Genomic DNA, 24,340 nt, shown 5'->3' on the forward strand with positions numbered 1-24,340 from the left:
CTAAGGGTAACTACTGTCAAGGCTTCTATGGCCATAGATTAGTGTTGCCTATTCTTGCACGTCATATTGTGGACTCATAGAATATGGACTCTTTTGAGTCTGGCTTCTTTCATTCAGCGTTATGTCTCTGAACTCCATCCCTGTTTTGCATGTGGCCACAGTTTGTTTGAATAGTATTCTATTGTGCAAATACACTGCAGCGTGTTTGTCCGTTCTCCTGCTGCTGGGTGTTGGGTTGTTTCCGGTTTGGGGCCCTCATGAATGGGTAACACTGCTGTGAACATTCTTGTATGTGCCATTTTGTCAACACAGCACCCATTTCTCTTCAGAATATCCCCAGGAGTGCTAGGTCACAGGGTTTGGCTTTAAGCATTTAGTTTTAGCATAAAGCTTATGTTTAGCTTTAGGAGTCTCTACCAGTTTTCTGTTGGTTATATGGATTGCCCTCCCACAGCGTTATATGGGTGTCCAGGTGCTCAGCGTCCTTGCCAACACTTAGCACTGTCAGCCCATAGCTTTGCTCCAGGCAGGCCTGTTGACCGGCTTCCATTAAGCTCTGTATACAGCAAGGTTTCTCCTCTTCCATGCAACACTACCTGGTCAAGGTGCTTTTCCGTTGAGGAACCCATTTCTCGGTGCCACCCAGATGCCTGTACTGGCTCTTTGTGAAATAAGCTACCTCTTAGTTCAGAGTAACACAACTCTCCTTATCCCTGGCTGTTGGACTAGGGGTGGGGAGCACTGAGCCCGGCTTCAGGGCTCAAGCTTCAGACCCAAGCTGCCAGCACACCAGTCCTCAAGGAGGGCAGAAAGCATCTCCTGAACACTGTGTCCAAATCCTTCCTTGCCTGCTAGCTGATGCCATTGTTTTGTGCCTTTACCTCTCAGGCTGTGGTCATTGGGGACATGTCCGTGACCCTGATTTCCTTCAAGTTATTGGTATCCTAGTGTAAATTAAGGATGTACAAAGCAGGTTTCCATGAGGCCCTTGAGGGGAGGATTAGAAAGGGGATGGAGAGAGCCTATTTGCTGTTGGCTGCCCTTGGTGACACGGAAGCACAGGATGAAGGCACAGAAGTCCCTGAAGCGACTTCAAAGGAATTGCTCCAATCACTCGTGGAGTGAAGGCCTGAGATAAGAAGGCAGGGTCGGGGAAAGAGACCCAAAGGAAGCTTTGATTGGAAATGGAAGATTGCAAGGCCAGAATTGATGTGGGCAATTGTTTGAAGCCGGCCCTGTCCTTAGGGGCAAGGCAGTGATCTGGTCTAGGCCTGAGCTGTGGGACGACCCCACAGGCTTTCCTGGGCTGTCCAGTGGGGTTTCTGGCTCTCTGAGTGACCCTGGGCACACCCAGAAGGTTTAGGCACCTGAAGTCTGGCCAGTCCTCCTCCTCCCACCCCACCCCTCCTCCTCCTTCCTTACACCCCCCTTTCCTTCCTCCCCTGCCCACCCCTGTTTCTCTGTCTTCAAATGTTATTATTTTTAAGTTGGTTTATGTGACTCAAAATTTTAAAAATTCAGGGAGATTTCCCTCCTTGTCCCCAGTCTCCCAGTTCCCCTACCAGAGGCAGCCAGTTTGGCCAGTCACACATGTAACCTTCCAGAGATAACGTGAATACCAGCATGTGTGCACGTGCTTGTGCATGTCCCTTTTTTATACAAATGGTAGCATACTGTTCACACTGGTCTAGGCCTTATTTTAAAAATTGCTTTTATTAAATATTGAGCAGATACAAAAATAGCAGTTTTACAATAACATATAAATTTAAAACAAAAACACCTCAATACAATAAGCCATCTGGTCTCTGCTACCTGTCCCAGGCAACGAAGCAGAGCTTTTAAAATCTGTGTGGCCCTCCCTTGCCACCCCCACCTCTTTCCCCAAATACTATCCCGAATGTTATACTTATCATGCCCCCTTTTTTTTATATAGTCCTGCCATATGTTTAAATCAGCACAATAAATGTGTGGTGTCTCATCTTTTTGGATTTTGAAGAGATGGAAGTATATCCACGCAGTCTTACACAACTTGCTTTTATCCCACTCATGATTACAGTCCCAAGATTCAGTTATGCTGAGATGTGTGGTTATGCTTGGTTCATTTTCACTCTGTATGGAATTCCATTGTATTAAGATAACACCATTAATTTTTCATTGTACTATTTAAGGACATTTTGGGTTGCTTCCAATATTTGGCTTCTAGGAACAGTACTGCTGTGAATGTTCTTAATCGTTTCTTTCCTGGTATGGATGTCTTGGGTGCGTTGGTGGGGACTTGGATCAGATCTCCTTCGGGTATTTGCAGGGTCTCAGGGAATACACATCGTCAACTCCAGTAGCTAAGGCCAAACGGTTTTCCAGAGTGCTTGTGTCAATTCACACATTTGCCAGTGTGCTTGAGTGTTCCCTTTGCCCCACTTCCTTGCCAATACTTGGAATTAACAGTTTTTTAAAAATTTCCAGACTGATGTGTGTGAAATCACAACTCATCATGCATTAAAATTTTATGTCCCTGTTTATGCACATTGCATTTACTTAAAATATATTTTGGTGACTGTTGCATATCAGAGCAATGAGGACTTCCTCCTCCTTTCTTGGGCTGAAGAGTGTTTATCATATGAAAATCTGATCGATCGCACCAGTTGCTTATTGCTAGACATCGAGTTGGCCCCGGTGTTCCCCAGACAATTCTTCAATGAATAGCTTTGTGCATCGGTGGCAAAGTGCATCTGTATGTGGAGGAGCCTATATGCAGCTTTCTTACATAGGAACCTCCTCTAAACTGTTGAGATGGAAATAGATCATTTTGCTCCCCTCAGGGACTGTGCCTGGCTATTTCCAGCAAATTCCCTTAACTCCCTGAGTTCCCCGAGGTAGGAACCACATCTGCCCTATCTTGTGTCATCACACTGTCTTTTCCCTCAGAGGATGAGGTTCATCACCTCCCTTCTCCCTCCGCCCCAACCCAGAACCATGATGTTGGTCTCTACATTACCACCCCACCTCCACACAGATTCCTTAGGGATGATCCCTGCCCCCAGCATCTCCTTTTTATGATCATCCCCATCTCAGAATTAGTATTCCCTGAGGAGCCGGACTTTGCCTGGTCCTGATGGAAAGGAAAAAACTGCCAACCACCCTTAGAGTCTCCAAGGGGGTGGGGCAGTACATACATAGAAACAACCAGAAAGGCTAGGATGGATCGCAGCCCAGCACCAATCAGCTGTGACACTCGTGTCCTTGAACCTCACTTCTTTTTTTTTTAGATTTTATTTATTTATTCGTGAAAGAGAGAGAGAGAGAGAGAGAGAGAGAGACAGGCAGAGGGAGAAGCAGGCTCCATGCAGGGAGCCCAACACAGGACTCTATCCAGGTCTCCAGGATCACGCCCTGGGCTGAAGGTGGCGCTAAACTGCTGAGCCACCCAGGCTGCCCTTCTCACTTCTTTATAAAATGGGGATGCTAATATATCTCTGGGGCTGGGGATAGTGTGGGGTCAAGCACCCAGAGCACCCCACACTCATGCACTTCCAAGTTGTAGCTTTCCTCATTATTGAGGACACTTCCAGTTCAAGGATACCCTTGGTGGTATTACAGTAGACGCAAATTCTGAGTCTGAGAATGCCTGGAGGAAGGGCAAGGAAACCCAAATCAGAGGGCCTTCCTGTAGGAGGAGATATTTATATGGCATCCATGAAGGCAAGTGGGGAAATCTTTCTTGAGGAAGGAAGGGAGCCTCGAAATCAGAAGCGTGGAGGGTGAAGGAAAGGTTTAAATGTGCTTGAGGTCGGCTGAGTGATTTGGGGAGAGATGTGGAGTATAAAGGGTGTGGGACTGAGTGCCAGAGATGTGGCTGGAGCTCCATCTTGGAGGCCTCAGTGGGCAAGGTCCTAAGGGGGCTCAGGAATCTGGTGTGCACCAGCTATTCAGGTGCAAGCTTGTGTTCACAAATTGCTGTTTTCAACAGTAAGGGCCTACAGCCCAGCATGAAGGGATGTGGGGCTCAGTAGGGCTGAACCGCGTTACCAGAGGGCCGAGTAGCCAGTCTGCAGGGTTTTCCTCGGGGAGGAAGAACTGTATTGTATTGAAGTCAGGACATTCCTTCAGCTCCCCGTGCCCACCCCACAACTACCCTGCAACCTGGTACCCTGGAGGCACAGGGACTCCCTTGGGCTGGGTGCCTGGGGCATTGCATGGGACCGGGAAAGAACTGCACATCCCCTCCAGGAACTTTGGAAGCTGAGCTGCAGAGTGGGAAGCCTGGGCTGCTTAAACAGCCACAGCAACCATTTCCCACCTGAGTGCTTTTGAACTCAGCCTCAGTCTCCCAAGAGTCCAGGTGGGCTTTACCAGGAGCCATTACTGTATGATCATGCTCCTTTTGTGCAGAAAGCCTCAGAGAGATCAAGTGACTTGTGCAAGGTCGCACAGCTGGGAAGTGGCAGCGCTGGGGCTCGTGCTGGCTACCTGCTGGCTACCTGGTTCGAGAGCCCACGCAGTGCTCCTTGCCCCCCACCCCTCCTCCCACCAGCCCCTGGAGATACTGCATTTACACAGCCTCAAAATCAACACGTTCAAACGGATATATGGTGAACTTCCTCTTCCCCCCTTCCTAGAGACAACTAATGGGAAGAGTTTCTTATACCCAGTTTTAGCACCTTCTGTGCCTGAATAAATACATATATTCCATAGAGACTCTCCCCTGCATTTTTGGATAAGAAATGACAGCATCCTACATACTGTTTTGCACCTAGTTTTTTTTTTTTTTTCTTTACTTAGTATTTCTCAGCTGTCTTTCCGTTTCGGTTTACAGAGAGCTTCTCCTTACCGTGTTTTACAGCCCGTGTATTCACCCTGTTTCATTTCGGTCGATGTTCGGGGGGATTCAGAATGGAGGCTGCTATAAATCATTCTGCAGCAGACCATCTTGAGCTCGGGTCATTTTCCAAGAGCAGACACATCTGTTGGACAACGCTCTGGAAGGAGAACTACAGGCCCCACTCAGCACCATCACGATACTCTCCCCAAATCTGCTCATCGACTCAACAATGAAAACACTTCTTCCTCCTGGAACCCTAATCCACTTCGAATTTGCTCCCGTAGACTATGGCCATCAGGATCAGGGTCCACATCCTGCCTTTTGAATATTCCCAATTCCACAGGCTGGATTCTGGACCTCGGAGCCCAGGACACAGGAGGCGGGCACTCAACCCAGTGAGCCACATACCCTCTTCCAGCAAGTCCTCATTTGGTCAAAGCAGCCTTTTGTGGGCCAGTGGGACGATCGCCTTCCCCCCTCCTTTGCTGGTGGGCAGGGTGAGCCTCAGAGACACCTTGCCCATGCACTGGGCTTGGGCCTTGAGGCTAAGAAGGAATGAAACTTAAAACCCAGGGCCCCTGACTCCCAGTGGACTCAGGGCCCCCAGGCCACACTGCCTCCGAGCGGCTTGGGAACTGCAATTAGCGGAGGACAGACCAACATCTCAGCTTTGCTCTGTTGGTTTTCCACACAGAGCAAGAGGAATGGCATGGGCCTTCCAAGTCTGTTTTTGTCTTTTAAAGATTTTATTCATTCATTCATTCATTCATTCATTCATTCATTCATGAGAGACACAAAGAGAGAGGCAGAGAGGCAGAGGGAGAAGCAGGCTCCCTGTGGGGATGCCCTGAGCTGAAGGCAAATGTTCAACCGTTGAGCCACCCAGGTGCCCCTCCAAGTCTGTTTTCATTTGCTTGTTTATTTGCCAGTGGAGATGAGAAAGATCAGAATATCTAGCCCACATTTTTTTAGTCCTCCCACACTCCAGGCTAGTCCCTCCGCATGTATGCTCAGAGGTGGAAGGGATAGGTGCTGTTATTACAGCCCTGTTGTCCAGGTGAGGTGACATGAGGAGTAGTAAGGAGTAGAGCTGAGGCTTAAACCCAGGCAGAGCCCATATTCTTAACTCCTCTACACCAAGGCCTCGAAAACAATGGCTTTCAATAGATGACACACAAATTATCTTTATTATATTATTTCAAGCTTCTGTAGAAATAAATGGTGGCTATCTCCTTGGTATTTTGTTATTGTATTATTATTATTATTATTATTATTATTATTATTATTATTGAGAGCACATGCGAGTGGGGGTGGAGCAGAGGGAGAGGGAGAAAGAGAATCCCAAACAGACTCCCTGCTGAGCATGGAACCCCACCTGGGGCTCTATCTCATGACCTGAGCCGAAACCAAGTCAGATGCTTAAACCGGCTGAGCTACCCAGGTGCCCCCTCCTTGGTATTTCAGGGAAAGCGAGAAGACCCTTCACCCATCAAAAATGAAATACCTTCCCACCAGCTTAGGGCTGCTTTTGACTGTACACATAGAGCTGTGTCTCTTAGGCTGACAGTTTGGATCCTTGATAAAATGAGATTCTCTTGGGCACCTCCCTACCCTTTAATGCTCCGGCCTGCCTTTCATGACAGAAACAGCTCTCTCCCTTCCTGCAGTTCTTGTAAAAACAAGAAAAGACTGCCCCAAATGTGACATTAAATTTTACTGTTAAATATGTCTTTACAGGGGCCTGGGTGGCTCAGTGGTTGAGCGTCTGCCTTAGGCCCAGGGTGTGATCCCAGGGTCCTGGGATCAAGTCCTGCATCGGGCTCCCTGTGGGGAGCCTGCTTCTCCCTCTGCCTCTGCCTCTCTCTGTGTGTGTCTCTCATGAATAAATAAATAAAATCTTTTTTTTTAATAAATAAATAAAATCTTAAAAAAAAAAAAAAGTCTTTACAAGCTCTTCCACTCACCACTGTCAGTTTTGCACACCCCTGAAGATCTGAGCTCCCACTTCACAGCCCTCTCTCCACTCATCCTGCCAGGACACTTGCTGCTTTTGCCATCCACTGAAGTCCTGATCTCCCCATTCCCTGATCTCCTCTCCCGCAGTGGCTCAGCTACTCAGTCCCAAGTTCAAGCCCTGGACCCTCTAAAGACCCCACGTTCAAATGTCTTCCTAGCTCATTCCTTTAAGCCTTCAGCCCCACAGGCCCCGTGGGCTCCATGGTCACTGACCTCCTCACCTTTTCGTGGTCCCCCTCAAGGCCCGCCTCCTCTCCTTTCCCAGCCTCATCTCCACAGTTAGTTATTAGAACTCCTTTCTTGTCTACACCTCTTGCACCTCAAGCTTGTTAGATCCTCATCACTCTGCAAAACCCTGGCCCAGTTAAAGCCAACTCTCCACATGCTCTACTATGGCTCCTATTTGTTTATGTTGCTTGCTCCTGGCTGTCCTGCTAGAATGTCAGTCCCACAGGCAGGGGCTGTGTCATCTGGCTGCCCTATCCACCTCCCAAGCATAGTGCCCCTCTGTGCCCAGTGGGTACCCATTGGGTGAATGTGCACATTTGTTGAAGGAATTTCTTTCAGAGTGTGAAGGATCTGAGAGCTTGTTACAGTAGTATCTAGAGAAAAAAGGTCAAGGACAGAAGTCACATTGTGTCCAAGGGAGGCTAGAGGAGGGTGGGAGGCCAGAATGAGGAGGACAAGCCCAAGTTTGCCCAAGGAGGAGGCTGTTCTTCCTCGTTCCTAACTGGCACTTCTTGGTCTAGTGGTAGATCTCGAAAGTTTTTCAATCTCAAACCCAAATTACAGGATTCTGAACCTTTACTAAACTGTAGATTCCTGCCAGTCTTTGTTATTTAAGGCTTCCAAGACTCTCCTGAAATGGTGTGGTATGGGCAAGGCGGGCCCTGCTTGTTAGGTCAGCTGCCTGCTGACCCTCGGTCCAAAGGGGAAATAGCAGGGGACCTGGGAGAGGGGATTGACCCCTATCGCATGCCATTTTGTGCCAGAGGCTTTCTGCACATCAGCCCTGCTGGATTCTCACGATGCATTCCCACAGCTAGTTGGTGGTTGGGATTCAAACCAGGCACATTCTACTCCATCAAGAGGGTTCCCAAGGCTGTGTTATATGGGACCTAAACACTGCAAGTAAGGCATTTCTGGGCCATGAGCTTAGAGTCTGAAGCGATCTCAGTGAGCCCCAGCTGAAGTTCTGACCATTCATTCTCTCCTTTCTCTTACCACTTGAGAACCGGAAAGTATTGTACAGACTGGAGTTTCCCCAGAGATCGGTAAAGGAGCATGAACTGACTCATCACCAAGTTTGGACTCGAAAAAAGAAACCGTTTGTTCTGATTTGCCAAACCTTAAGTCAACTTTGTTTTGAAAATTGAACCTTCTATGGGATCTCAAGTTTGGCATTTTGTCTTTTTAAAGGTCAGTGAATCTGTGAGATTCCTTTTTTAAAAAGATTTACTTATTTGAGAGAGAGAGAGCACAAGTGGTGGGGAGGGGCAGAGGGAGAGAGGGAATCTTAAGCAGACACTCCACTGAACACATAGCCCTACATGGAGCTCGGTTTCATGACCCTGAGTTCATGACCTGAACCAAAATTAAGAGTCGGCTGCTTAACTGACTGAGCCACCCAGGCCCCCCAGATCTGTGAGATTCCTAACTAGAGGCAGCCCAGTGGGATAGAAATAGCCTGGGAGTCAAGACTCGGGCTTGCTGTGTGACCTTGAGCAGGTTACGGCCCATCTCTGGGCCTTTGCATCATGAAAATAAAGGGCTTGGTTCTAGTCAGCTCTCCATTCCCCTCTAGACCTAAAGTTCTAGGATCAGAATATGGGCTCTGACTCAGACACCTGAGTTCAAGCCCTGTTTCATCATTTATTAGCTGGTAAGTGAGCAGGTTGGACAGGTTGCTTAACTACTGTGGGATTCAATTTCTTCACATGTAAAACCGAGATTGAGAGTAACTTTGTCATAAGGTGGCAAAGCCTGAATTAGAAGATTCATATAACTCGCTTGGCATAGGGAGCCATCATGAACAGAAGATGCGCTCAAGTTGGTTTGGCACAGCGAAGAGGAAGTTTCTTTCTATGTTATTGGAAATCTATAAAGAACCAGATCATAAAAATCTGAACTCCACCAATAATATTTATTGAGCACATACTTGCATTTGTGGAGAACACTTTTGGTTGGCCCCACCCAAACCATTCCCAATCCCATGTTTGCCATGTCCAACCAAAGAGACTGGAAATGCAGATACTCTCTTTCTCAGCCTCCCTTGCAGCTTGGGGTGGCCACATGATCCATGTTTTGCTGTGAGACATAAGCTACTGGTGGCTTCTAGGAAAGGTTTTGTTCCCTGTGATAAAGGACAGCCACCAGAGAAGATCCCCCTGCCACTGTCCTTTTGATTTTTGCTCACTGTAAATATGAATACATCATGTGGAGCAATGGCAGTAGTCTTGTGACCATGAAGCACAACTACAAGGAGAAAAGGCCAATAAGCCAAGCATATCATAGTGTAAGGCTGGAAAGAACTTGGGTCCAGAGAGACCAACCACAGCATCTGCTGGTTGTTAGACTCGTCACGGGGTGACAATACAAGCCCTGTTTGTTTAGGCAGCTGTCAGCTGGACTTCCTGTTCCTTATAGCTGAGGCCATCCTATCTCATATATCATTCAACAAACATTTGTTAAATTTCTACTAGTGCTAGGCCCCATTCTAGGTATTAGGTTTACAGGGATAGAAAAGGTATCTTTAAAGTTTTACAGCCTATTCAAGCAGAGTCTTTTTTTTTTTTTTTAAGATTTTGTTTGTTTATTCCAGAGAGAGAGAGTATGAGCAGGGAAGGAGCAGAAAAAGAGGGAGACAACCAGACTCCTCACTAAGCATGGAGCCTGAGGCAGGGCTCGATTGCAGGACTTGAGCTGAAACCAAGAGTTGGCTGCTTAACCAACTTTTTGTTTGCTTTTAATACAATGAAAATGTAAGAGGTGGTACAGTTGATGTTAGCATGAGGGCATAAAGGAAGGACTTTCTTCCTTTCTAGACTGTAAATGCTATCAGAACAGATACTTTGTTTTTCTTACCAATACACCTCCAGCTCCTTGCCTAGCATTTAGTCAATGCTCAATAAGTATTTGTTGAATGTGATAACTGTGAGTGCTGCTTACCCTGTACAAGGGATGATCTCACTTTTATGACCTTTTAAAGTTAGGTGTGGCTGTGTGACTTGCTTTAGCCAATAAAATATGAACGGAATTGATAATATGTTTGTAGTAGGCGGAAGCAGATGAAAGCTGGTATGGATCTCTCTATTCTTTATCTCCCTACTGCTGCCATGGCCATTGAAAATTAACCTGATTCATCAATGGATGAATCACTAAATGAATGAATGAATGAATGAATGAATGAATGAATAATGGCAGTGTTGGAAATGGATTAGAGGGGTGGGAAGACCCAGACAGGGACTTGGACGTGGACACTATTGTATCCCTACTCTATGTTGAAGGTAGAAACAGCCCCTTTGGCCTTCCCTCCTTCCCTCTGGCAGAGCCTGCATCCCACTATGGAGATTGAAAATGCCAAATGGTGGCCTTCTCAGCCTCCCCTGCAGCAAAGGCATGGGTGTGTGAGCGAGTGCTGGCCAGTGGACCCTGACGGAGAGTCTTCTGGATGGATTTCTGGACATGGTCCCCCCCCCCCAAGTTAAAGAATAGACTTTCCTCATTATTGAAGCCGCTCTGCTTAAATAAACTTATTGAGTTTTCTGTTTCTTGCAGCCAAGAGCAAGCTAACTAATATATGAGTCCATGGGAGAGATAAGGAGGCCCTCAATGCAAGCCTTAGATGAAGGACTTGAGAGAAAGGCACAGAGCTGAGGGAAGCTAAGAAGTAGAATCAATAGGACTTGGTGACTGAGTGCAGTGGTTGAGCTGTGGGCTGTGCAAAATAAAAGGAGTCTGAAAACCTGGTCTCAAATATTAAGGATCCCAGTGGAATAGACATGCAGTGTGTCCTGAGGGGGTTGTGAGGAGCTGGGAGGACCAAGCAGTCAGGATGGCTGGCCTTTGGTTGCAATGGAGAGAGCCAGTGATAGTAATCTGGGAAGGGTCTTCCTAATATATTTTAGACCAAATTTTATAGCTACAACCTTACAAATAATCTTTGCCTTACAACTTACACAATTTTCATTTTGCTTCAACCATTTTGACCTGTTGAATGGAAAGGCAGTAGTGGGACAATCCAATTTAATGATGAATATGCTTTAAATGTAGGGCTACTTGACATGCCATTAGGGTGATATACAGTAGGTCATTTAACCTATGCTTGAACATTTAAAATAGTGCTGTGGTAAGCTCTTCTGGCCAGAGGTTTTCCTATGACTTAGATTATTAGGATAAGTTTCCAGAAATGGAATAACTCATTCAAAGCAATATTGGAAGCAATGAACCTCAACCAAGACACACTGCTATTATTTTTTTTAAAGATTTTATTTATTCATGAGAGATACAGAAAGAGGCAGAGACATAGGCAGAGGGAGAAGCAGGCTCCCAGCGGGGAGCCCGATGTGGGACTTGATCCCGGGAACCTGGGATCACGACTTGAGCCGAGGCAGATGCTCAACCACTGAGCCACCCAGATGCCCACAAATGCTATGATTTCTTTTAAAAAATATTATATTTTAAAATAATCTCTACACCCAATGTGGGACTCTAACCCACAACCCAGAGATAGTCACATGCTGCACTGACAGAGCCAGCCAAGTGCCCCTATAATTTTTGATAAATAGCCAACTTGCTTTTGCAGACTGGTAGAACCAAAATGGTTCTGTCATTGCACCAGAGAATTTTGTTTAACATCATACATACAAGACTGGATCGCCTGACACAGAAAGAACTTAGTATGGGCTGTGGCTATTCTCACCATGGAAGCTGAACTCTCAGGACTGTTTTTTCATCGTAAGTTCCTCATAGTCAGGTTATGCTGTTCTGGTTCTGAGCACATATGACCTGAATATGGGGCTTAAGCTGTAGATATTAAGTGAGCTAGAAGGCAAAATATTTCCTCTAAAATACAAAATCATGGGGTGCCTGGGTGGCTCAGTCAGTTAGGCATCTGCCTTTGACTCAGGTCATGACCCAGGTTCTGGGACTGAGCCCCTTGTGAGCAGGGAGCCTGCTTCTTCCTCTCCCTCTGCCACTCCCCCTGCTCATGCTCTCTCTTTCAAATAAATAAATAAAATCTTATAAAAAAAAAAGAAAATTGCAACCCTTTATCAAACAGCTAAACAGAGTAACCATTTAACAGCCAAGTAAATAATCCAACATCCTGAATTGTTTTTTTTTTAAATCTCTTAGGTTTAAATAATAAGGTTTCTTGAGAAAGAAATGTAATGTTCTCTTCTTACTAATCCTGAATTATTTTCAATCACAGCCAAATACTAACCTCGCCTTGATCCTCTGATTGATTAGAATGGACCACTCCAACTGGAGTGGAGCTTAAAAGTCCTTGTTAGGCTGGCGTAAGGACCCGTCTGGCTTTCTAGACTTGGAATCTGTTAAACTGACTATTCATCCTTGGGCTCAGAACCCCTCAGGGGCTTGAGACCTCTCTGAGCCCTGACTAAGCAGACAGGAGGGGCTAGCTGTGTGACCTGGATTGTCATATTTTCCTCCTGAGGGACAGGACAGCCCTGGGCATTGAGAGAGGAGCACAGTCCCAGCAGAGACTAGAGAGGATGTTCAAAGGGGTGTCAGGGACTGACTTCCCAGTTTGGTTAGACATCAAATGTCTGCATCATCAAAGACCATGATAGCATCTGAACAATGAATTGGCCACCTTTTAACCTACTATAGGACTAGAGAAACTTAATATAATAAATGTCACTTTATTACTCTGAACCTCAATTTCTTTTCTGCAAACGGGGTTAATAAAACCTCTAACTCAGTATTGCTGTGAAAGCCAAATGAGATGATTATCTGAAGGTCTCTGAAAACAGATTAAGAAATTAACTAAGGGGCACCAGATGGCTCAGTCGGTTAAGGGTCTGAGTCTTGATTTCACTTCAGGTCATGATCTCAGGGTTGGGATCAGGCCCCAAAATGGGCTCTGTGCTCAGCTGGGAGTCTGCTCCCTCTCCCTCTGCTCCTCCTCTGCTTGCATGCTCTCTGTCTCAAATAAATAAATAAATCTTTTTAAAAAAGAAATGAATTGTTATGCTTTGTTTTCATTAATAATACAGCTAACATCTCTACTGCAGCATACAGTATAGTAGTTCTTCTTAGACTCCAATGTGTGTATGAATCATCTGGGAGTCTTGATTAAATGCATATTTAGATTCAGTGGGTCCAGGGTATAAGACACTGCTTCTGGTTCATGCACACACTTTGAGTAACAAGGATGTACAGCAATTTGCAAGCATGACATTTTCTAATAGTAGATTCCAGGCAGACTTCAAAATTATCAGTTTGGACAGTCGTTATGCATTCCATGTTGTCATATGTTCAAAACAGTCTGTGGCCTTTAATATCCTACAGGTGAAATAATTGAATGGCACAGCTTTCGAAGGTAGAAACTAGAGTCTACACAGGACTTTCCTAAGTGTGCTTGACATTTCCTTAGATACTAGTTAAAAAAAAGATGTCACATACATTGGGTAAACCTTGGGTCAATTGAAATTAAGCCAAGTTTTTTATTGTAGTGTTGTAACTTATGATGCCTTCTTTCTCAAGTGAGTAACATAAAACCCAAATAGAAATTGCTTAAGTAAAGACTTTCTATTTTTCTTCCAATACAAGAAGACTGGCTGCAGGGAAGTTCCTAGGCTGGCTAATCCAGTAGCCGGCTGATATCATTAAGGACCCAGGTCCTGTCTATCTTCTTGCTCTGCCATGTATGGTGCATGGGCCCCATCCTTGGGCTAGCTATCCTCATGACCAGAAGATGGTGGAGGCCAAAGAAGCATTACATCTTGATGCTGACCAAAGGTTGTAAAAAAAAAAAAAAGGGCTATTTCTTCTTTTCGTCTTTTTCTTCTGAGTATTTTTCAGTTCTGGGATTTCCACTATGGTCTTTCTGTAGTTTCTGATTCTTTTCTGAGATTCCCTATGTTTTCATTCCTTTTCTTTTCCATATTTTCCTTTATGTTCTTGAATGTAGTCATAATGGCTCCTTTAAAATCTATGTCTGTTAATTCTTCCATCTTGGTCACCTTGAGTTTGGTCTCCACTGATTGAGCATCCTTTGTCAGCTGGGCCACATTTTCCTGTTATTCTAAATGTTGAGTATCCTGAACATTGCAAGCCATATGCTGTAGAGACTCTGGATTCCTGTTGTTCTTCTCAAGAGTGTTGCTTTCTGTGTTTGTTTCAGCAGGCAGTTGGCTTGGCTGAACCCCCAAACTGCAGACACTGTCTCCTCACTGGTGGATGCAAGCAGCCTTATCTGTCCTATATAAGTGGTCTTCAGAGATGCATGCAGTCTACACACAGAGCTCAGGGTGATTATTTTGTGGCTCCTTCCCCTTTCCAGGATTTTGCTCCTCACTTTCCAGCCATGTGTTTACCAGAACTCTGTCCTCTGGTGTTTCTTTTTCTTTTCTTTTTTTTTTTTTTTTAAGATTTTATTTACTTATTTGAGAGAGAGAGAGAGCACAAGCACGGGGAGGGGCAGAGGAAAAAGCGGACTCCCAGCTGAGCAGAGTCTGACCCGGCGTTCAATTCCAGAACGCTGGAATTATGACCTGAGCCAAAGGCAGACGCTTAACCAATTGAGCCACTCAGGCACCCTATCTTCTTCTTATTTTAAGATTTTATTTTTAAGTAATCTCTACATCTAGAATGGGCTTGAACTCACAATCCTGAGATCAAGAGTTTCATGCTCTACCAACTAAGCCAGCCAGGCACCCCTTAGGATCTTCTATCATAATATTGTGTCATCCTGTATGCAGAATTTTTTAGTCTCTCTTTAAAAAATGAAGAGTTTTCTCAGAATTCCTCAGCAAATTTCTTCTGTCTCCTTGGCTGGAATTATATTCATCTGTTCTTTCTTAATTGTCCTCATTCTTGGATTTGCTTGCCCTGAAGGGACATGGTTGCCCTGAAGAGGGTAAATAGAATTAGGGTTTGATTAGCCAGGAAGAAGCTGAGAATCTCCCAGCTGAGTGTGGAGCCTGACCTGGGGCTCAATCTCATGACCCTGAGATCATAACCCAAACCAAGAGTCAGACATTTAAGCAACTGAGCCACCCTGGTGCCCCCAGGCACTGGGTTTCATCAGTGTTTTCCACTCAACAATTGTTGGTGAACTATGCAGTGGCTTGGACCAAAACTTGAGATCTGAAGCGATTGGTGAAATAAACAAGAAAGTGTTGTCTCAATTTTTGATGAACTGTTCCTGGAAGGTGGGTATCTCAAGAAAAATCCAAGGAAAATGAATCTTTCCTTATAACTGCACCTAAATAGAGGGCTCAGGGCTTTGCTCTGATAATTATTTAAACTAAGCTGAGGAAGTGGTGACTTCCCTGGATTTTCTGCTTTGCAGGTAGGTTAGCTAGACCGTGGTGCTGGGGAATGCCTCCCTTTAAAAGCACCAATTATCCTAAAAACAGTTTAAAATATGTTTTTAAAAAACTATTGAAAAGGTGATGTAAAAATACTAGTAAGGACCATTTTAAAGTAGAAAGATCCCCACAGGGCAGCCTGGGTGGCTCAGCAGTTTAGCCCTGCCATCAGCCCAGGGCATGATCCTGGAGACCCGGGATCGAGTCTCACATTGGGCTCCCTGCATGGAGCCTGCTTCTCCCTCTGCCTGTGTCTCTGCCTCTCTCTCCCTCTGTGTCTCTCATGAATAAGTAAATAAAATCTTTAAAAAAAAAAATCCCCACAATCCCACCACACAATGGTTTTCATTGTTACAATCCCTTTCCATGTGCCACATTTTTGTGTACTGTTTTTCCTTGATTCTAAAACCATCAATTTTAAGACTCAGCATCAATTTACTAAAAGCTTTTTAGGGAGAAGAAGAAACTGCCACAAGAACCTATTAAGAATGCCCATTGATTGTAAGATACATTCTGATACCAGAAACTTTAAAATGTAGGGGAAAAACCCATGCCTCAGAATTGAGGAAAAAAGTAGGAAAAAAACCCAAACCATTGATCTATTTTACTTTGCTATGTAGCAGCAAGTGTTTTATTTTGCTTTTCTCTCTTTCTCTTTTTTTTTGGGGGGGGGGGCAGTAATCTCTATGCCCAAAGTGGGGCTTGAACTCATGACCCCGAGATCAAGAGTCACATGCTCTGCTGACTGAGCCAGCCAAGCACCCCCTAAACTTTTTCTTTTTCTTTTCATAGCAAGTGTTTTAAATTATTTGAGTTTTGAATTGGAAACATTCTCACATGGTGCAACATTCAAAAGGTACAAAAGAACTGTCAGTGACCTATCCGCCACTGCTCACCTCTCTGTCTCCTTCCTACGGGCCCCCAGTGATTTCAGTCTCTTGTGTGTCATTCAGAGGTATTCTATGCTTATAGCTGCTGCGAGTGAAACCTTATATTCCCTGCCCCCTTTTAACATAGATGGTAGGTTATTAGACTCCCTTTTCTGAACATTGCTTTTTCACTTAAAATATCATCGAGCTTGATCAACATCATGTCCAGACCATATTGATTTCTTTTGTTTTTCTAAGACTGTGTCACAAGCTTATCTCTGTCTTTTTATATAATTGCCATAATTATCCTTTTCGATGACTGGTTTTGTGGGGTGACTGGACCCCACTTAATAACAACTCCCCGTTGTTGAGCATTTATATAATTTCCAGTGTTGCTCTGACAGGAGCATGCTTTGACCATTTACTCATTCAACAAGTATTTATTTGACAACCATAAATTGAGCTCCTCCTCTGTACCAAAGTGTTTTCCCCTAAGGGGCTGACAGGCAAGCCGCTGGAGCCGCCAGGGAAATAAATAAGCATAGAAGTGTTTGCTCTCTTCCAAGGAGCCTCTGAGTACAGTCAGGGCTCCCACATGGGTAGTGGAAGGAAGGGCGATGAGGGACTCACCCACTGTGCTGGCCTGTGTAAAGGTATAAGCTGGGTGGCAGCTTATTCTGCAGGCTTGAGAGTGGGTTACTGTGCACGCAGGGCAGACACGGATCTCGCCTCCCAGGGCCTGGGCTGCGGTGGGATTTACAAAGGAGGTCAATAAAGACCATATTAACCATGTAAGCACTTCCTATGCATTTACCATTTGCCAGGTGAACCCCCGGTGGGGTAAATATTATGTTCCCATTTTATAGATAAGAAAACTAAGTCACCAAGGTGTTAAGTAACTTGCCAGTGGCGCAAATGAACGTGGCTGTGATTTCGGTCCCCGCAGCCCAGCCAGGCCAGCTGCCACGATACTGTCCTGAGAGCACCTGCCGGGTTTAACCCTGGCAGCACTTGGGATCTTGGTTCTGTAACCACTGACCCAATTCCTTCCCTGCTGAAATCTCAACACAGGTGAACTCAAGTGCCTTTAATTCTCACTTATAGGATGAGTGTTTCCCTCCTGGGAGCCTGGCTTTTCCTCCTCCCCAGAGAACTGCCTCCCAGAAGCCTTGAGATGGGGGCTCTCCTCCCCCACTGGGGAAGAGGATGCAGAGCCTTTTCTTACCCTGCAGCCAGACAGCACAAGGAGACTCAGAGCCTGGGCGGGAGGTGGGGACCCAGATCAGGGGACTCAGACAGCTGGCCTTGGTACCATAGGGACCCTGGCAGGTCCACTTGGCTCAGACCTGCCCCCACCTTCAGCTGTCTTTCCTCTGCCTGCTTCCCCCACACACACTCTCCCATTCCACAGGCAGGTTCCCACCCCCCACTTCTCTCAGTTCCCCTCTCCCTTGTTCTGCAGAACCCTCTCCGCCGCCCCCCCACCCCCCACCCGCACCCGGTCCCCTGGACAATGGGAATCTCATCACCGGGCTGGAGCTGCTGGGAGCGCTGCCCTTCTGACCCAGCTCCGGAACATATGTAATGAAACTGTCCCACTGACGCCCAGTCTCCTGTCCCACTTCTAATAATTCAATTGCTTCTCAGCTATTGGAACGAAGGCCCTCTTCACCTTGAAATATTTCAAATGCCAAAACAAATAGCGACTTATAGCAAAAATGGGACCATCCACAGCCATTATTCTTTGTTTACAGTCATGGAAATAAAAGGGAAAACAGCACAAAAGATGGGCAGTGAACATGGGGTTTCCTTCCTACCCTCAAACCCTGGTCCCGTCCTTACAAGTTACCACCCTCAATAGTTTTATTTCTGGAGTTTTATAAGCACACACATAGAGGATCTTTTTTTTTCTTCTCCTCCTCCTTTTCAACGTAAATGAGAGCATATTGTTTGGATCTTGGGTTTTTTTTTTTTTAATTTTCATTTTTCCTACTTATCAATATATCTTAGAAAAATACATTTCATTTATTTATTCATGAGAGACACACAGAGAGAGGCAGAGACACAGGCAGAGAGAGAAGCAGGCTCCCTGCACAGAGCCTGCTGTGGGACTTGATCCCAGGTCCTGAGCCGAAGGTGGTTGTCAACCACTGTGCCACCCAGGCGTCCCTTTACCAATATATCTTGGAGAACTTTCCCTATGAACACATCCGGATCTCCCTTATTCTTTGCTGTAGCTGAGGAAAATTACGTTATATGACCATGCCATAATTCATTTAATGAGTTTTCCACTGATAGATATTTAGGTCGCTTCTAGATTTTTGCTATTACAATTGTTGCTTGTATGAACAACCCCATACATATATCTCTGGGGACTCCTGTGAGTACGTCTGTGGGATAAATTTCTACATGCATTTTATTTTAAAATGGATGGTACCAAACTGCCCCCCAGACTCTAGTTTTTCAATGGAGACGGAACCAATAGCTTAGGCTTGATGGTTAAATCATTTAAAGAAATCAAGACTCTATTTTACATGGGAGAGCTTTTTTTTTATGACTTCAAGCCACAAAAGCGCAAATTGTAAAGGAAAAAGAACGACACATTTTAAACTTCTATACCATGGAGACATCATTAAAAACGTAAAAGACAAGCCACAAATAGGGAAGTGATATTTGCAACGCATTTAACACTAGCTCGTGTTAGTACCAATATGCACATGTTCTCGACAAAAGACAAACACTGTCCCCACCCCAAAGGGAAGAGGCTAAGAACAGGATTTCAGAGAAGAGGAAACTGGATTGGCCAACGGATGGATGAAATGATGCACAGCCTCACAAATAACCAGAAAAATATCAATTGAACAATGAGATAACCTTTTACATCACTCAGATTGTCAACAATTTTTATTCTGGCAATTACAAGAGAAGCAAAGTAATTAGATTTCTTATAAATGCTCAGTGGATCGTAACTTGGCATGACCACTGTCAATGGCATGACCACTTGCCACTGACCACTGTTGACAGCAACAGTCAAATTGAAGAAGTGACCTCTGCATTAACTACATTTTCTTATTCTGTATATTCTTTTTTAAAAAGATTCTATTTATTTATTTGACACAGAGAGGGAGAAAGAGAGAGAGAGAGAATAAACATGTAGAGGGAGAAACAGGTTACCACCAAGCAGGGAGCCCAATGTGATGCTCAATCCCAGGACCTTGGGATCATGACCTGAGTCAAAGGCAGAAGCTCAACCAGCGAGCCACTCAGGGGCCCTCTTATTTTGTATATTGATGCTCTGGCCTGTGTGGCTTCCCTGACTGGGGAGAGACTGCCCTCCCATCTCACCCTTCACCCTAGGGCTGGCCAATTCTGAGAAAGTGCAAAGGGTTGGGAGCACACCTTTCTTATGCAAACATGCAATCTGAGCTGAACTACCAGACTCTGAACTACCTCCCCTAATTGGGCTCCTACACGCAGGAGGTGCTATTCCCTGCCCTAATCACCCAGGATCCGGTACTAGATAGCTAGAGACCACCCCTCTAGTTCACAGCCCTGGCCGGCATCCACCCTGGTCTCTGGAAATGTTAAGTGTGGTAGTCCCCCCCCCTTAACCAGTGGTTCACTTTCCGTGGTTTCAGTTACCAGTAGTCAACCGTGGTTCTGATGCAGACGATCCTCCTTCTGACGTAGTGCCAGAAAGTCAGTGGTAGCCGATTCTGTGTCCCACGCCTGCGTCATTCACTTCGTGTCATCTTGTCACATGGGCATCTTCTCATCTTGCGTCGGCACAAGAAGGAGGGTGAACATAGTACAGTAAGATATTTTGAGAGAGAGAGAGAGATGGAGAGAGGGAGAGAAACCACATTCACACAATTTTTATTGCAGAATTTTGTTATAATTGTGTTGTTATTCATTATTGTTGTTAACCTCTTACGTAGTACTGTACCGAATTTATAAATTAGACTTTATTATAGGTATGTATGTATAGGAAAAAACAGAGTATAATAGGGCTCAGTACTATCCATGTTTTCGGGGATCCACTGGGAGTCCTAGAGTCCTTTTCAGGAGATGGGGGGACCACCGTAACAGAAATCTTCTTTCAATGCTATTAGCCTCTCCCATCATCACTCAGTTCCCTTCCATATATTCAGATTTTGTGGGTGCCGTTGATAACACCCATATCGTGACCTGAAAATCCCCATACCCTGCAAAGGGAGATGTAAATCAGGGTTGCTCACTGCAGCATTATTGGTTATAGTGAAATGGTGGAAACAACCAGAATGTCTGTCAGTAGGAGAATGATAAATATGTTGTCCCATGGTCCCGTAACGAGTTACCCAAAAGCAGAGAAATGGAAAAGAGGAGAGCCGTGTATATCACAACATTGAATGAAAATGCAAATTGCATAATAAATCAATGTGTGCCCTTATGTGAAATTTAGAAATATATATAAAACAATACTATACATTGCGTATAAATCATATTCATGTAATAAAAGTGTAAAAACATGAAAGAGACAGATTTTATCCAATCTGGGACCTGGTTTCCTGTGGGAAGGAAAGTGGGGGGTAAGACTAGAAAAGGGTTCCAGGGAAGTCTCATCTCCATCCGTGGTGTTTCGCTTCTTTAAAGCCAAACAAATATTTGACCAAGATGTGGTGAAATGTTAAGGTTGTTGAATATGTCTGGTAGGTACTTGGATGTTTGCTGTTTGCTGTTCTATTTTTGGTACTTTACTGTATGTGGGAGCTACTTCATGAGAAGATATGATTTAGGTTGCATTAGTTATCTCAAGGTCATATAAAGGACAACACGACAGGATGCCAGCAAGCTCTGTTGCCACCTCTGTTGTGTCACATTTTCTCCTCTCTCCCTAAGCCTTATTTTAAAAAATTGCTGACTTTTTTAGAAAAGGTGTAAACACTTGCACCACACAGAGAATATACCTATAGTCGATGGAGTATTCTTTTGCTCATTCAGGGTGGAGGCTAGCCGCCAAATCAGCCCTTAACTTTTTCTACTTTTGGTATTCACACCCTTCCTACATTTTACCAGGGCCAGCCTGTGTGGCCAATAGAATATGGCAGAGGGGATGGTATCGCTTTCGGGATGAGGTTATAAAACGGTTACAATTTCCATCTTGGGTTCACAGTATTTCTGGTTTTATTTTTCTCTCTCTCTCTTTATCTCTCTTCTGCTCTCTCACTTTCTGGCATCTCTCACTCTGGGGAAAGCAAACTGTCATCCTGGGAGCAACCCCTTGGAGAGGTCCATGTGATGAGGCATCAGAGCTTTCTATTAATAGCCAGCTAAGAACTGATGCCCACCAACAACCATGAGAGTGTTGAGCCACTCAGATAAGCCATTTCTGGCTTTCTAATGCTCAGAAACTGTGTGAGATCATAAATATATATTTTAAGATTTTATTTATTTATTTAGAGAGTGAAATGCATGAGTGAGGGGAAAGGGCATCGGGGTTGGATGGACGTGGGACTCAATCCCAGGATCCCAGGACCACAACCTGAGCCAGATGCTTAACCAACTGAGCCACCCAAGCATCCCCATAAATGTTATTTTAAGCTATTAAGTTGTGAGGTAGTCTGTGACACAGCAATAGATAACCAATACACTCCCTGGGCCCGCCATGTTTCCCTCATTAGGTGTAAGATGACTGCCATGGCTCCAAACATCACATTCTCACAAGGCAGCATCTCAGGCAGGAAGAATAGGGGATGGAAAAAATGGGGCTCTCCCCATGTACCTTTCTCTTTTCATCAAGGAGGAAAGTCTTCCTTAGAAGCCGCCAGTGGATTTCCCTTTGCTTCTCATTGACCACAACTGGATCTTCTGATTGCTTCTAGATGCAGGGGGTTGGGGGCTGAGGATGTGACTGGGAAATCAAGTATCAGGTTTTTCAGCTGCTTTATATGGATGTGGGCAAAGAACAAATGGATAGGGAATGGGTGCCATGACAGCAATGCCAGTAACTACCTGCCCTTCCCACAATTTCAGTTTGTCAGGTTATTTCTGTCTGGCACTCTTAAGTTTTTCCTTCATACTCTGTATTCACTGTGAACTGGAAAGTAAGTCTTAATTAGATTCAGGTTAAACATTATTGGCAAGATTATTCATGGGCAATGCTGTGACCTTCATACTCGCTCACCCCAAGAAATTACCAGTTTCTTCACCAAATAAACATTTCACAACATTTAAGCAGAGGATGGCGTGCCATCAGTGAAGAGCTAACCCAGAATCTAGATGGTGTCTTTCTCCCTGAGACTTGTCCTGGGTAGCTTCACATATTTTATACTTATGGGAACTCCAGGTTCTCCTGTAAATTCATTTTTGGTTGTCTCGTTGTGATCGTGGGCGGTGAGCAGTCTCATTTTCCTGCCAGTGACTGCCTTTGTGTGTGTGTGGGGGGGGGGGGGCTGATGAGTCACATGGGCAGTGCTACCTTAGTTCAAAACCCCTAACAGGGTTATGAGCTGACTTTAAAAATCAAACGCAGAAATACTGGAACATGATCCTTTCTTGATGTCATCCATTTGAGGTTCTCAGGGCTTTCAGTGTAACATCAGGAACGTGGGACAATGAGATGAATCTTCTCCATTGTTCAACTCCGGGGCCCCGGACCAGCGAGACCTGCGGCCCACTTGCCCTCATCAGATGCACAGGCACTTTGCCAGGGTCAGCGCTTTGTGAACACTAAGGTTGGCGGGTCCTCTGGGGCCTTCTCGTGTGCTACTGTGAGATTCTGGTTTGCTTGATGGCAGCTGGGCTGTCCTGCACCTGCTGGGGCCTGCACCATCCCTGTGGGATACGTGCCCTCAAGAGAGACTGCAGCCTAGTCCAACAGCCAGGCCTGGGCCATGTCAGGACAAGGCACCACTGTCCATGAAAGGGTGATGGGCCCCAGCCTTCTTGAGCCAGGGCAGCCTGTGTAGAGCAAGAGTCTTGCTTCCTATTTCAGGGATAGCGAGGTGAACCTGGAAGGAGAGTATTTGTTCACGATTGTCTTTCTTCAGCATAACCCTGTGCCAATCTCCTCCAGCTATTTACCCTTCTTGGCTGCCTCGATGGCGGGGGTCTCTGACACCTCTCTGGGGCCTTCCCACAGCCCTGCCTCCAGTTCCGACATCTTTTTTTAAGATTTTGTTTATTTTTTCATGAGAGACACACACAGAGAGAGAGGCAGAGACAGAGAGGCAGAGGGAGAAGCAGGCGCCATGCAGGCAGCCTGATGTGGGACTCAGTCCCAGGACCCCGGGATCATGCTCTGGGCCGAAGGCGGACATTCAACCACTGAGCCACCCAGGTGCTCCAAGCTCCAATGTCTTCTTATCTTCTCAGATATGTCCTCTATCCAGTTTCCTCAGCTCAGCCCCAGTTTCCTTAAGTCAGCCAAAGGCTTCCCTACCCATCCCGACCCCCCTCCCCCCGCTCCAGGCTGAATATAAGGCATCAGCAGTGACTCATTCCCGTCCAACCAGTCCCCTGGTCGGGAGAGTCTCTGCGGCAGTGGCATCACTAACCTGTCTTCCTTCATTCAGCTGCTGCTCCGGCCTGGCCTCCAAATCTCTAGGAGGATCCGATGCTATTCTCCTTTCTCATCTTCCAGTCCTGATCTCCTTGCCCGGTGGGAGCCGCCTGCCAGCTCCTCCTGCACGTCACAAGCAGATCATGCCTTCCTCTTCCCACCCCACCTTTCTAGTCCACTGTATCTCCCAGGTCCATCTTTTCCCGAAGCCTTGACCCTTACTACCCTTTAATCATAAGAGATGTTCCACATGCCAGGCATTTTACAGCCACATCTGTATAGCTACAGCATAGGTGTTATTGTCCCTTTCACAGACGAGGAAAACCGAGTCCAGGAGCGGTTACACAGGTCCTGCTGCCTATAAACAGCTGGGATTCAACCCATTGTTGATGTGATCCAAAACCCTTCATCCTGCGTAACCGCCCGCCATCACACCCGTCCCCTCCTCTGCAGGAGCTTGCACTGTTCCCTACCACTCTACCCTCCCTCTTCCTTCTAGCTTCTTCATATCCCCCAACCCACGACTCCACTGCTTAGC

At 45.6% G+C, this 24,340-nt stretch overlaps 1 protein-coding gene and 1 long non-coding RNA gene across 7 annotated transcripts in view; one reads left to right on the plus strand and one right to left on the minus strand.

The window, feature by feature from the left end:
- Positions 1-6,708, plus strand: part of BRPF3 (bromodomain and PHD finger containing 3) — a 45,607-nt gene extending 38,899 nt beyond the window's left edge. For 3 of the 6 annotated variants that reach the window (XM_055329908.1, XM_055329909.1, XM_055329904.1), the window contains one exon: positions 4,841-6,708. The gene's annotated coding sequence lies outside the window, so the exon portion shown is untranslated. The remainder of the gene's footprint in view (positions 1-4,840) is intronic. The other 3 variants (XM_055329905.1, XM_055329906.1, XM_055329907.1) reach the window with 3 other exon arrangements.
- A 12,522-nt stretch (positions 6,709-19,230) lies between these two features.
- On the minus strand, positions 19,231-24,140 carry LOC129512871 (uncharacterized). The gene is made up of 3 exons (XR_008665101.1): positions 23,798-24,140; positions 22,024-23,251; positions 19,231-20,038 (listed from the first exon to the last, which is right to left on the minus strand). It is a non-coding gene; the product is annotated as an uncharacterized LOC129512871 (long non-coding RNA).
- Between the last annotated feature and the right edge of the window lie 200 nt (positions 24,141-24,340).

This window comes from Nyctereutes procyonoides, unplaced genomic scaffold (genome assembly GCF_905146905.1).
Source record: "Nyctereutes procyonoides isolate TBG_1078 unplaced genomic scaffold, NYPRO_anot_genome, whole genome shotgun sequence".
Classification (NCBI taxonomy): domain Eukaryota; kingdom Metazoa; phylum Chordata; class Mammalia; order Carnivora; family Canidae; genus Nyctereutes; species Nyctereutes procyonoides.